Source organism: Argopecten irradians, chromosome 1, assembly GCF_041381155.1.
Source record: "Argopecten irradians isolate NY chromosome 1, Ai_NY, whole genome shotgun sequence".
NCBI lineage: Eukaryota > Metazoa > Mollusca > Bivalvia > Pectinida > Pectinidae > Argopecten > Argopecten irradians.
The window spans coordinates 19,704,298-19,719,020 of record NC_091134.1 but is presented as its reverse complement, the minus strand read 5'-3'; positions in this window follow the sequence as shown (position 1 = coordinate 19,719,020).

The following is a 14,723-nucleotide window of genomic DNA, read 5'->3' as shown; positions in this document are numbered from 1 at the left end:
TTTCTTAATTTAAGCTAGATCCTACTCCTCCTTCATCCTTGATGGATTTCATCCATATTTGGTGTGAAACATCATTGGGGATGGACAATCATATAATATATATAATGAGCCTGGTCCGACCGCTAGGGGCTGAGGGGTGGGGCCCCAAAAGGGAAAATTTTCTTAATTTAGCTTTAAAATCCTACTCCTTTTTCATCCTTGGATGGATTTCATCCATATTTGGTGCGAAACATCATTGGGGAAGGACAATCATATTTTATATAAATGAGCCTGGTCCGACCCCTAGGGGCTGAGGGATGGGGCCCAAAAAAGGGCAAATTTTCTTAATTTTAGCTTTAAAATCCTACTCCTCTTTCATCCTTGGATGGATTTCATCCATATTTGGTGCGAAACATCATTGGGGAAGGACAATCATATTTTATATAAATGAGCCTGGTCCGACCCCTAGGGGCTGAGGGATGGGGCCCAAAAAAGGGCAAATTTTCTTAATTTTAGCTTTAAAATCCTACTCCTCCTTCATCCTTGAATGGATTTCATCTATATTTGGTGTAAAATATCATTGGGAAAGGACAATCATATTTTATATAAATGAGATAGGTCCGACCCCTAGGGGCAGAGGGGCGGGGCCCAAAAAGGGGAAATTTTCTTAATTTAAGCGTTTAAATCCTACTCCTCCTTCATCCTTGGATGAATTTCATCCATATTTGGTGTGAAACATCATTGGGGAAGGACAATCATATTTTATATAAATGAGTCTGGTCCGACCCCTAGGGGCTGAGGGGTGGGGCCCCAAAAGGGCAAATTTTCTTAATTTTAGCTGGCCCACTTCCTGTTTTCAGATTTCGGTCTCCGATCTCAATGAAAATTGGTCTATAGGGATTTAAATTGATGCCGAACAACATGCAAACATTTTCATAAAGATTTTGGTAATCCAAGATGGCCGCTGAGCCACTTCCTGTTTTCAGGTTTCAGTCTCCGATCTCAAGGAAAATTGGTCTATAGGGGTTTTAATTGATTCAGAAGGGGAACTTTAGGTGAGGACAATCATATTTTATAAAGGACCGAGCTAAGACCCATGGGGATAGTATGGCGGATGTCCAAAATGGAAGCTTTGCTGAAATTTGGCTTTTAAATCTGACTCCTCCTTATATTGTATTGTTTATATTAATCGTTAACCAATACTTTATACTGTGACTTTGTTGTTTTGTGCAATGAGTCAGATGACCGTTAAGGCCCATGGGCCTCTTGTTTTTTGCCTTTGTCTATGAACTCGGGTAACTCTACAAATGTGCATTCAACCATGGCAAATCCAATATAGACAATGGCAACTTAGAATTACCTTGCCTGTGTTATATGTGATGAATATCATTCATGAACGGAATGCATGAAACATGCTTTTGGGTTGGACAACTATCTGTATATTCACTTTCGCCATGTCCACCGAGAGTGATGGAGGGATATTACTTTCTTAATGTAAGCGATATAATAAGGTGACTTTAGTGACTTTTACTAAAAGGCCATTTCTTTCCAATGTCTGATGTGGTTAAGAAATGACATATGAAATTAGACTTACAATTTAGGCGTTTGTTTGAAAGCGTCTTGCTAAAATGATCGCATATAACAGTGATTTCCAGGTTACTTCAAAACAGTCGGTGCCCCCAGAACGGTTACATTGAATAAAGAGGATTTAAAATTTCGACCTCTCTATAGAAAATCTTGGATTTATTTATACCTTGTGTAATTTCATTCAACAAGCCAATGGGATAAAGGTGAAATTCTGAAATATTGTTGAAACAATATCAAAATAAGTGTAAAACTACAGTGTAGATGATTTGAAAATTTAAAATCAAAAGTGGTGTTCAAAAACAACAGGGTTTTCAGAAAGCGGAAATTGGAGTTAATCCTGTAGACAAGTGTTAAATGGTGAATTCATAAGAAGGAGGAAAACTCGATCTGGGATATATACAGAAATTCAGTGGATGTGTTTAATTCTGCATCAAAAGAGGATTAAATTCTCTTCATATTCATTGTGTGGGATTTTTTTCGTAATTTGGATTAAAAAAGTATGGAATATTCTTGCAGGTTGTGTGTTGTGTGTTAACATAATAATGGGATTATGCCCGGAGACATATACTCACCCGTATTGTGTGACTCTCCTATAAGTTACCTTTTACTGTCTTATATTAGAGTCACATATAACACAGTAAAAGGTAACATATCAGGACAGTTACAGGTAATGATCCCGTAATCCGGGAGTTAAAGTATAGAAACAACAATAGATGACATCACAACTGTGTTTTAACTATAATCATATTGAATAGGTGCACCTGAGTTAGCGAGTACGAGGCGTACCTACATACTGCCTTGCGAACGGCAAATAAACTACGCAGCGTATTATGAAACAGAAAAAACTTCAATATAACGAGTTATTATCGTGTTTAATTAAATAAAACTTGAACATATCAATAAGACGACGAAAGTAATATTTACTCGATAGACCAAATTAGCTTCTCGTCCAATGGGACGAATTTGGTACTCATGTAACGGAATTGGACTGGGTCGATCATCAGTAACCAGGTAGCTCAGTCGGTAGAGCACTCGGCTAATGTCATGGGTTCAAATCCCGGTCTGGCCGTTTCTCCTTTCATTTTCTCCTCTCCTGTTACACTCAGAATAATATAATGTGGTTACCTTATCGTTTGTGTCCTAATCATTCTGACGATCTGTCGTCTTTTTATATCGGTTATGAGACGATGAACGGTCTATATATAAAGACCACCAGAACAAGCAGAATCATTCGAACTACCTTATTGTCATCTAGAATAACATTGACACCAGTATCATTTGTAATTTATGCAAACAATAAAATGATCAGCTTTATGGATTCATTTCCTTTTGAAAAGAAATCCTAAATCCACAAAGCATATATATACGAAATCTTCGAATACACCCAAGTTCCCTTAAGAAACACAAGGTAAGGCGGAAACAGCCAATACCAACGCGGAGAAACCTATGACTTCTGTCGAGTAATTAACGTAACCTTTGTTGTGATAAACACCCGCACAGGTATTCACTGTAGGCGACCGAAGTCTTAGTGTATATATATATATATATCACGGGATGGCCGAGATCACATCACTGTTACAATGGAGTCGAAAGCAGACGCAACAAGGTACCTCTTTAAAGCCGTACGGAACGGTAACCTGGAACACGTACAGATGCTGTTAAACGCTGGAATAAATTTAGATATCAAGGATAAAAATGGAAATTCCATCGTGATGGCTGCCCTGACACAGTTGGAAAAGGCATCACATGACACGGGCGGTGCGTTATTCTGTATATTGACCAGTCTGATGCGCAAAGGAGCTGGAAGGTATCTTACGAGTGAAGAGCTAAAGGGAGTTATCAAAGCCCTCAGAACATACACAGATAAACTTAAGTCATGTGGTCCGTGTGAGGAAATGTTGGAAAAATTTCATGATCGGAGTTCCCGGAATGCAAGCATTGATATTGCGGATTTGAAGTCCATTGCCAGAAAGCAAAAAGAAAAACAATCCTATTTGTGTTCTGGATTGTTTGTTAGACTTGAATATGAGGAGCCGCCGGAGAAAAAAACTGAAAAGACACGGACGCGACGACATACGTATTGCCTGAACCCTCCCATCCTGTAGTCAGACAAAAGGTCCTCAAGCATGAACTAGTTTGTACAAAGTTTTTGTATAATAATGTGTTTTCTTGTGCATGATTTATTTAACAAGTGCTATATGACCAGATAATTTGTTTATTGTGTGTGCCGGGCAATACTATATAATACATTGACTCGAGAATGTCGAGATAAATTCATGCACCCATTTATTTTTCCAAATAAATTTGACTTAACATTTTCTTAAAACGTTTGTTATCATAGTAGTGTTTTAAACGTTTTGAAATGAGGTCGTGAGGATTAATCATGATAATAATTCGGAATATTGATGTATAGACCGAGAACCGAAAAGTAATCCTTAAAATACTGCGCGGTTCATTCAAAGTAAACTTCAGTTTTCGGTCTATACATTGGTAGACTAAATTGTCATCTAATTCCATCCTTAATCCTGAATAAGAATTTACTTATTCAAATAAAATTCCGTCATATCAATACTGAAGTTGGCATTGCCTCATCTTAACTTTCGTTTTTATAATAATCCTACGTATAATCCTACGTTCGTACACTATAGAATAATCGTTTTCTAAGGTTCAAAATAATTTTATTATTCAATAAAATAAGAAACCAATACAGTGTTCTCACACAGGAAGGGTTACATTCTACGTTCCAACACATAAATTATTCACATCACAAGAAATATTTGTATTTTTATTAAATTAAGCATTTATGTATAATTAAGGTATGGACAATACATTTTACCTCTCAATTACAGTGTCAATTTTAGAAATAAGTAGTCGCGGTTTGTCTGATTTAAACTTCCCTTTACCGTAGCGAAAGAAAAATTTTAATTATTCTACTAGAGTTACCAACATAAAATTGAAATGTAGAATTAATGCATTGCGTCTTTTGATTTGTTTTCTTGCATCATTGGAATAGAAACCCAAATCTCATGCTATATTATTCATTCATAGTAAAATTATATCATCATTTTCATTTAAATCACTTTTAATAGACGTAAATCTAATCAACCATCAAATTACCAGACAATTTTATAACTTTTACAATCAACTATGTATCACGCAGAATTTTTTTATCATGGTTCCATATTCGTTTACCATATAATACACAGATTTTTTGGAAACATTTTATTTTTATTCTACCATATGCTCCTATGTTTTCCGTATAACAATTAGGTTTTTAGGAAATGGTGTTAAATCTTATTTGCACTAAATGAATGGTTATGGCTCCGAAATGTCGTCAGCAATATTAAAACTGTTATTTCATAATGCGTTAGGTGGGCTCAATTAAGATGTTCTAAATATGGTTATATCCTCGCTATCATCGGAGATTTCCTATCATAAAGCCACAGTAGTGCGATGCAACGACCTTAAAACTAAAGAAAAGTACACTCCTTTTGAAATATTTTGGAATTTTTTTATTGCTTGATAAATATCATATAGCAAATTAGGTATTCGTAATTGGGACTGGCTTTACTTATAGTCTGTTATTCAATGTACATTTCTATTTCAATTGTTATACTTTAATATCCAAGGAAATGTTGTCGTAGTATGAAAAAAAATCACCTGGTAATATATAAAATATGTAGAACAAGCCAGTTGGCATCGCCGTATACACTGCTGGTATATGATGAGCAATAACGTCAACGAAATGTCGGAGTTTCAGGAGGTAAATGCTTTGAAATGTTAAGAAATAGACGAGAGTGTAATCAACACCAGGCTGTAGGATCATGAAAAAATCTTAGACTTAAGTTTATACTTAGCCTATCAGAAATGGCGTAAATTTTTGTAACGACATCTATAATTGGCTTAGTCTAAACTTATCTTAAGACAGTTTTGGATTTAAGATTGTTTCATGATCCTGGGTCAAGGAAAGACACGCTGTGCACTGTGCTGTGTTTTGTTTTTACAATTGATGGATCTCCAGCTGTCAATCAAACAAGACGGCCAAAATTATGCTATGACTAGCGTTCATATTCTTTTGTTGCTGCTTTTTGTAGCGGAAGGTCGACAAACTTGTTACAAAATTAAAAGGGGATTGACGGCATAAGTATATAAATCATCGAAAACATAGTTCAAACATTACCCGACTTCTTGAATAATTTCACAGTTCAGATATTTAGATCAATGTATATACTTAAAAAGGCAGATTTGGTAAATTGAGCAAAGTAAAAGCAAAGTGTGTGAATCTGAATGCGAACCCTTTGTCGCAGCATTGGTTACCAGTTTTAAAGTTCATCATTAGAATGTCATTAATTCATTAAACTGATAACCGTTTTGAACAAGATATTTTCAGTCCATGTATAGACCGAAAACCGAAGAAGAGTTTATCGAATAAATAGTGAAGTAGTTCTTAATATTCATATCTATAAGCAAAGTCAATACCGAGTTTAATACTTAAAATCGAATTTTATAACCAAAATATAAATTCTGCAATGTTCTATAGTGTGAAAATAATCAAAGCATCTACACGTTGGAATTTCGAATACATCATGGTGTTCCTAGGAAACACATAGTAACCCAGGAAACAACCTGTACCAAGGCGGGGAGACCTTTACTCCATTTGTAGTAACCTTTGCTCTGAAACAAACAATTGCATTGGTATGACGTAAGGAGACAGACATAATCTTTAATGACGTCAGCTTAGGTGTCATACCTATGCACGTCTAGATATATTTATCCATTGTCCTGGGATATGACGTAAGGAGACAGACATAATCTTTAATGACGTCAGCATAGGTGTCATACCTATGCACGCTTATATATATATATACATTGTCCAGGGATAGTTGAGGCCACTTCATTTAACAATGGAGTCGAAAGCAGTCGCTACAACGTATCTCTTTTAAAGCTTTAAGGAACGGTAACCTAAACACGTACAAATACTGTTAGACGCCGGAATGAATTTAAATTTAACGAATAAAAATGGTAATCCAAATGTGATAATGGCCCTAACAGAGTTGGAAAAGACATCACGAGACACATGCGGTGCCTTACTTTGTATGTTAACCTGTCTAATGCGCAAAGGGGCTTGGCGGTACCATACGAGTCAAAAACTAAAGAGAGTTATCAAAACCCTCAGAACGTACCCAGAAAATATTACTTCATGTGTATCGTGTCAGGAAATGCTGAACAGATATCGCTACATGGGTCCTCGGAGTGCAAGCATCGATATTGTGGACATACGGTCAATTTCTAGAAAGCATAAAGAAAAGCAATCCTATTTGTGTTCTGGATTGTTTGTTAGACTTGAATATGAGGAGTCGGCGGAGAACAAAGCTGAAAACATACGGACGCGGCGACATACGCATTGCCTGAACCCTCCCATCTTACTGCATTTGTAGTCAGACAAAAGGTCCTCAACAATGAACTAAGGTGTACAAGGTGTTGTCAGGTCAGTGGTATCATACAAAGACGCTTATAAAAAGTATGAATATCATTAATTCATGAACTGATGTTTACAATATTTATCATTATCATTGAGTATAAGGTGTTCATAAAAGTGATGGCTGTCGTTGACTCATGAACTGATGTTTATATGGTGTTATCATTTGCCTCATACAAAAGAAAGCAATTCATGAACTAATGTTCACAATATTTAAAATTATCATTTGTATCATAGGAATAGTGGTGATTGTCATTGATTCATGGACTGGTGTTTATAAGGCGTCATTGTTCTCATACGAAGACGCTTACACAATTGACGACTATAATTAATTTTGGTTTAACTTTGAGTGAAAGTGTTTCTATATATAATTGCATATAAATTGTTTTATCACATGGTTTGCTTTGCATATTTATAACTAGTAATATACGACATGTAAGGATTTAATAATTATTATCTTTATAACGTTAACAATTTGCTACATACACAAAAAAAAATCATTTAAATTTTATCATTTTTTGTTTGTTTTGTAGCTATGGGTTATAAAACGCATTTTGAATTTATAGTAAATTTATATGAGATTTTTTTGTAACACGTCATGATTTTAATTTATGTTTGACAAAGTCCGCAAAATCCCATAATGGAGGGTGGTTTTTACTACATAATGTATAATTCAAGTAATGAGTGGAATGTATATAGTTCAATGGCGTATTATAAGTTAATTAAAGTACGTTTACGATCTTAAGATATAAATAAGGATATCATATTCCACCGAAGCAGACAAGTTGGCGAAACACACTCATTGTGATTACGTAATAAAACAATACATATATGTGTAATTATGTTCTTATAGTTTTTGTAGTTGTGTGTATTTTATTAAAACAGATAATCTGTAACAGATAATCTACAGAATATCTTTCAATTTCCCATAACCTATTGACAAATAATAGGATGTGACATGTATACGTAAAGTAATCAATTATATAATGTTTCAGCATGAATACCTTTATTGAGTGAAATAATGTAACACAATTAACACTTCTGCAAATATAATTAAGAATTCAGTCATCTCATAGACTTTATAAATATATTTTAAACTATTTTAATTGAAAAAGATGTATACGGTATGTTTTGTAATTAACTTCTACAGTTTTAATTTTGAATCATTTTCACGTTTTCGGGACTAGATTTTATCAGAGTTAAGGTGTCAAATTTGACTCGTACTCGTCATCAAAACTATAAAACATACAGGTAAACCGTATTCACTGTACTATACATCTGTAATTTTGCGGCAGTTCGATTTGTTTTTTGGGGACTTGAATGCTTCATGGAGATTAACTATAGCGAGCTACAGTCATAAACATTTTTTCTGTTCTTATGATTTACACTTTTGCAAGCAAAATACGCTAAATTTAATCCCACGCAAAATAGTTGGTTGAAAATATTAATAAGATTACCACAATTAAGGAGATAATGCGTATAGACTACAATCAAACATGAAAAAACACCACAATTTTGCTGCTAACGCGTTAACATTTTATCACGTCAATAATTATTTTATCATGTTAACATTTAACGCGTTAAACTTGTTGGCACAAAGGCAACTGTGCTTTTCGCCTTACCCATATGGTCGAAAACGCACAGCTGCTTGTGAACAGCACAGGAATCTGAGAATTAGTTATATATTATATACATGGACCTACAAGAGTGCCCTAAGACCATTTTTAGACGTTTTAGAGGTCTAGATAAAAAAAAACCCAGTAAAAATCATATTATATACTCTACATAGTACTAGTACTCTGGTGGGTCCATGATTATATAAACTGTAACTAATTCTTGATCAGATCCTTGTGGTGAACACTACAATTATATCGATGGTTCATTGGTTCCCGACACTGCGTCGTTCTGGCATTATTTTATTCATGCACCCCAAAAAACTACTTTTTTGAGGAGAGAAGAAATTGGCTACACTAAAGTAATTTTATTAATTTGGGCAATATGTTCTGTGGTTAGAATATTGTGGTTTAGAGATGTTTGGTTTCACTTTTCCTCTCCGTATAATTTATTGGCCTCGTAATTCGTTCTCTACTGATAAAACCAAAATTGAATTCTTCAGAAACAGGAATTAAATATGGAAATGAGATAGGGATTGGTAATGGTGGAAAAAAACTTAGTAAATTAATTCGGAATGCCGTGGAACGGTTTTTTTTTTGTTTTTGTTTTTTTTGTTACATGTATCAATAAACTAAGGAAATGTTTGCGTACCAAATCTTAATTATTTGTCTTTAACACATTCGTTTAAGTATATAGTTTGTTTTAACGTACATCTTATCTGTTACCGGGACTCTGTTGTTATGAAAGAGATATCAGCTTAATATACATAATAGTCATTATCTACATAATTACATCACTTCGACGATTATAACGGCCATATTTTTCAAAATCAATGTTTTCATTTTGAGAAAGTCCGCGCCTTTAAAAGATCTTAATGGTCGACTTTGAAATGCTGTACGAAAACAAAACGAAAACAAACCAAGCAAAACTTCGGGAGGAAGACAGTATATAACTTCACAGTTTTCGTCTCATGACAAATTTGATGTAAGTACATTTATACAATTCAGATAATGAATATTACAGTATTGGAAAGCCTCAACTGCATTTTATGCTATACGTACATTTAAAATAATTTACATGGCATTCCATAGGTAAATACACACATGACCATACGTCGATCTAGACCTTCAAAAACATTAAAACGTAAAACGTGTTATGTTTGTAATATATATTCTGTAATGTTACATCTATAGTGAGAGGGCGTCATATCAGATGAAATACAAGTTACGAAAGCATATATTGCACGATAATTGATATCTTATATGTAAAGTACCGTAATGAATGCAATTTTAGAATCAATTTTAGGAAGTGTGTGTTATTAATCTTCACAATTTATATACTAAACATTGTTGTACATGTTTATTATTTGCCCATCGTTGACAATGGATTTCACTAGTCATAAATTCATTTTTTTTAGATTTCTGATTCGTTATGAAATTCTAGATACTAGAACATAAAATGCAACGCTATAATTGTAATTATTTATAAAACATCGACATAAAAGGGGGAAACCCTGATGAATTAGTATACACGTAGGTCTAGAGAGGTGGAAACGGTAGATCTAGAGCCCTTTATTGATGTCGTCCTCAACTCAGTTCTTTGAATATAACAATGTATATTTCCAGCGCCCGAAGCCGTGATTCGACGTCTGTTTTCTATGCAGTTTAAACAAATATGTAAGGTATTTGACATTAAGCGTGCCTTTTTGTCAGCATCATATGTAACATGTCCACCAAGATGGCTAACTTTATGATCTGTGGTATGCTGCTGATTGTTGATCTGGCAAACTCATGAAACGACGTCTCTGATTGGTTAGCTAAGGTTTTTTTTTAATTTAACGCGTGAAAAATTATAACTGCAACATTGAACGCGTAAAACTTAAAAAATGTAACACGTATTATATACGAAATTTAAATACCGTTCCAACAAAAATCCCTCCGGTGGCCCCAGGAAATTAGGCAAGGCATAGTCAACCGATCGCCGTATTGTAAATACTCAAAATGACAGAATGGAAGTATGTGTACACGACGATTATGTATATATGTTGTTCTGTGGGACTCTTTAACTTCATCACATAACAAAACATTTCACATGTTCATGATAAGTAACAAGTTCTTCCGTAGAAGTTTCTGCTAACATGAACGACACACTTTTGACTGGGCACGCCATTTCGTTTGGTCTGGAAAGTCACGTGATCGTCTAAGCATTGAAAATGGCGCGGTATGCATATTCAAACACTCTTGATATCGAAATTTTAATCATTAATTTCTTTTGAACTCGGGACAATTTTGGTATGTCATTAGGAGAAAGTTGATAACTTTTTATAATATATGTACACTAATTTTCTTTTGTTGATTTACGGACCCTGAAAGATACGGATTATGCGGCTTTAACGCGTTAAAAGTTTATAACATTTAACGCGTTAAAAGTATGTTTAACGCGTTAAATGTTAACGCGTTAAATTATCTCGTTTCTAACATGAACGGCCTTTCATAAGATACTGTTGTATTTCTTGTAATTTTCACCATCACAAACTCTCATAAAACATACAAAGTGTGATTAAGGATGCTTATATATGATGGTTCTGATCCATGAGAGCATCAAAATAGCGGTAAATGCCGCATGAAATATCACATGATTTGAAAGAACCGTCACAGTCAACGCCATGTTTCAAACTTTCGGGTATTATCGGAAAACCGAGTTGCATCACGTGACCGACATCGGCGATACCCGTATCGATCGGAACCCCCGAGCCATATCACGTGGTCAATATCGGCAATACCCGTACAGATCTGAATAGATCGGAACATTTCGGATTCTTCCGAGCTATTTTAAACGTGTTCACGTTAAAAATATATTTCAATTTAATGAGTTCATAACTTTTCGAATACGAGCTTCACAAAAGTCCATTAATAGTCAATAGTTTAAAACTTTGAAAGGCGGTGAAAAATATGTAGAACACTCTAAAATACTTTTTCTATGCCAAAAATACAAGTCACAGACCATGCAACTTTAACGTTGATCTTTTGATTTATTCCTGAATAAATAATCATGTTTACTCTTGGATTTGGTAGCATGTTTCATTCATAGAATTTAATTGATTATATTTTAGAGCTTAACTTGAAATTAGAGTGTAAAAATACGAGCTACTTGCCAAAACAGTATTCATTTTAACATTGAACCGTGTGATACTACATGGATTTAGAAATAAAATAAAAATGAAATTAAGCACCAGGTTGTAGAATTGTGTGGTTGGGAGGATACAATTTATTTTTTAAGTCACGGGAAGTCTTTTTCGTCAAGCCGCGCGTATAAATGGATCAATACTTTATTACCTGTATCATTGTGGGAGAGCAGAATTCTAGAAAATGTTGTTTGTTTTCACCAAGTGCCGTATGACGTCAGAAGATTTGCTGGTATACCTACCTATATCGGTGCCCTTGTTGTGACCTTTAGTGAAATTTGTAATCATGGAGGTAAAGCCGGCAGGAGAGAGGAAAACATCTAGTGACGCATACTTAACTACATTAAGGTATTAGTCACTGTTTAAACTAGTGATATTTTGTAGGATGATAAAAAGTGTGTATGCATAGCTTATAAATTTTGGCAAAATATGCGAAATAATGAACATTTCAGGAAAAAATCCATATTTCTGTCACAGAACTAAAAGCAGACACATTGAGTCCTTCTTGACCTTTTCATACAAATGGCAGTTGGAAATTACATCATGCGAATATAGCATATTGGAAGAAATTTTAACAATAAAACAATAAATGCATTATTTGTTTAATGATACCTTATTATCCCTAGAAATATTTTATTGTAGAATTACCAGTCATCTGGTTTTCAAAAACTGCAATAATAAATTCGCTATTCACGTGCATTTATTCGCCATTTCACGTGCTCATAACATAACAAAGAAACACTGTCAAAATGCTAGCCGCAAGTTTTACACATGAAGATGTAACAGCAGTCTCCAAACACAAAAAACCCGCAAATATGACGTACTGTTAGCTTACACTCTGTCAAGGCAATACCAATGCATCGTTCTGTAGCATGTACCAACCAACGTTATGGTTACCTCTGATGAAACAATAGTAAAAGTCTTCATAGAAGGAGGATTACAGCATTGTATGTGGTATTCGCTCACAAATGAATAGATATAATCTCCAGAGAAAGCCAAATTCAACGCAACTATGGAGGGGATTGCAGCCGCAACCAAGTAACTTTTTTACTGCCGAAATGCAGGGCAATGCTAAAAGAGGTCAAAATGAAATGAAACCCTGGTACCTGAAAGCGAATTACCATTTTTGCCAAAATTCTAATAAAACTTGTTATGCCATATATCTACATATGAGACCTTTTTAACACCGTACGGATGGTTGGTGCAGGGACTAAAAAGAGTTGATATTGAGATACCGGGAGTATTCTGTATTGGAAATCAGTTGACACTTACATGATAATATGAATGTTTGCATTTATTGTACAGTTGTCTTCTTTAAGATATAGCAGTTATATTGAATAGGACTCGTGTTTTGTCCAGAATAAAAAATATGCTACCCCTTAATTTTAAGTTACAAATTGAACATTTTGTAATCATTTTTACAAATGTTAACCCTTCTTACAAAATGTGGTAAATGGCATTACAATTTTAAAGATACTTAGAAAATCAAAGGGGAAAAGGTTGGTCCTTCTAAATTAGGCATAAAAATGGGAGGTTCTTGCTCTTAAGTGTTTGAAGTGAAACATAAAACAGTTCAAATTATCAGCTCGATACAACAAAAAGTGCTGTCGTAGTCAGGATGTAAGTAAAATGAAATAAGTTTAAACATTGAGGAATATTATGAATCTTTCTTCTGTGAAAACTAAAAAAAAAAAAAAAACGCAAATATTATCATTAACACTTTGTATTTTATTGGTAATTTACGTCGCAGTAACATAAAAAACAGGATTTTTTTTAGATCTAAATAAAGTGAGACAAATACCAAGGCACCGACCACCTGGTGTTATTGTCATACTAAGCTTTGCAGATGTGTTCACAGCAGGAGACTGACAGAGATTAGTATATTATGTCTGGAGACAGCTGCAGCCATATCACAAACAAAATGAAGGTAGACGCTACCAGGTATCTCTTCAAAGCCTTAAGGAACGGTAACCTGAAGCATGTACAGATGCTGTTAGACGCCGGAATAGATTTAGATATCAAGGATAGAAATGGTAACTCTATCGTGATGGCGGTCTTGGCAGAGCTGGACAAGACATCAGGCGATACCTGCGCTGATTTGTATTGTATATTAATCTGTTTGATGCGCAAAGGAGCTGGGCGGTACCTCACGTGTCAAGAATTAAAGGGAGTAATCAAAGCCCTCAGAACATACCCAGACAAACTGAAATCATGTTCTTCGTGTCAGGATATGCTGAAGATATGCCGCAATAAAGGCTCTAGGAATGCAAGCATCGACGTTGCGGACCTACAGTCAATTTCGAGAAGGCGTGGAGAGAAACAATCCTATTTGTGTTCTGGTCTTTTTGTTAGACTTGAATATGGGGAGTTGGTGGAGGAAACCAAGAACAAAGGAAAACGAAGGCATACGTATTGTCTAAATTCTCCAAGCGTAACAGCCTGTTAGTCCATTTAGCCAACGCTATTTGACCAGGAAGTGATATCTTCATATTATTAATGTACATACTTGTAAGAAGACAATGAAATGTTAAGGGCTTGTATGATTTATTTTGTGTTATCTATATCTTCAATATATATTTCATTGTCAAAACTAAATCGAATGGCGGATTATTGTAGACCAATTAACATCCCAGTGACTTAATTTTGCGTTGTCAACCATACGACTTCTTCTGGAATTTTAATTCTACGATTTTCAATTTTCTGCAAAACGTAACCGCATGTGAAAGTGAATCGGTTTACAGAACGTCATAATATTTGTTAGGTTATAAACAAGTCACGTGATAGAATAGTGTTCTTTAATTACCACTTTACCGGAAACACGTTTGACGATTTGTTTTCTTGAAAAACAATACAATGTAAATAATATGCTCTTTTTAGCTA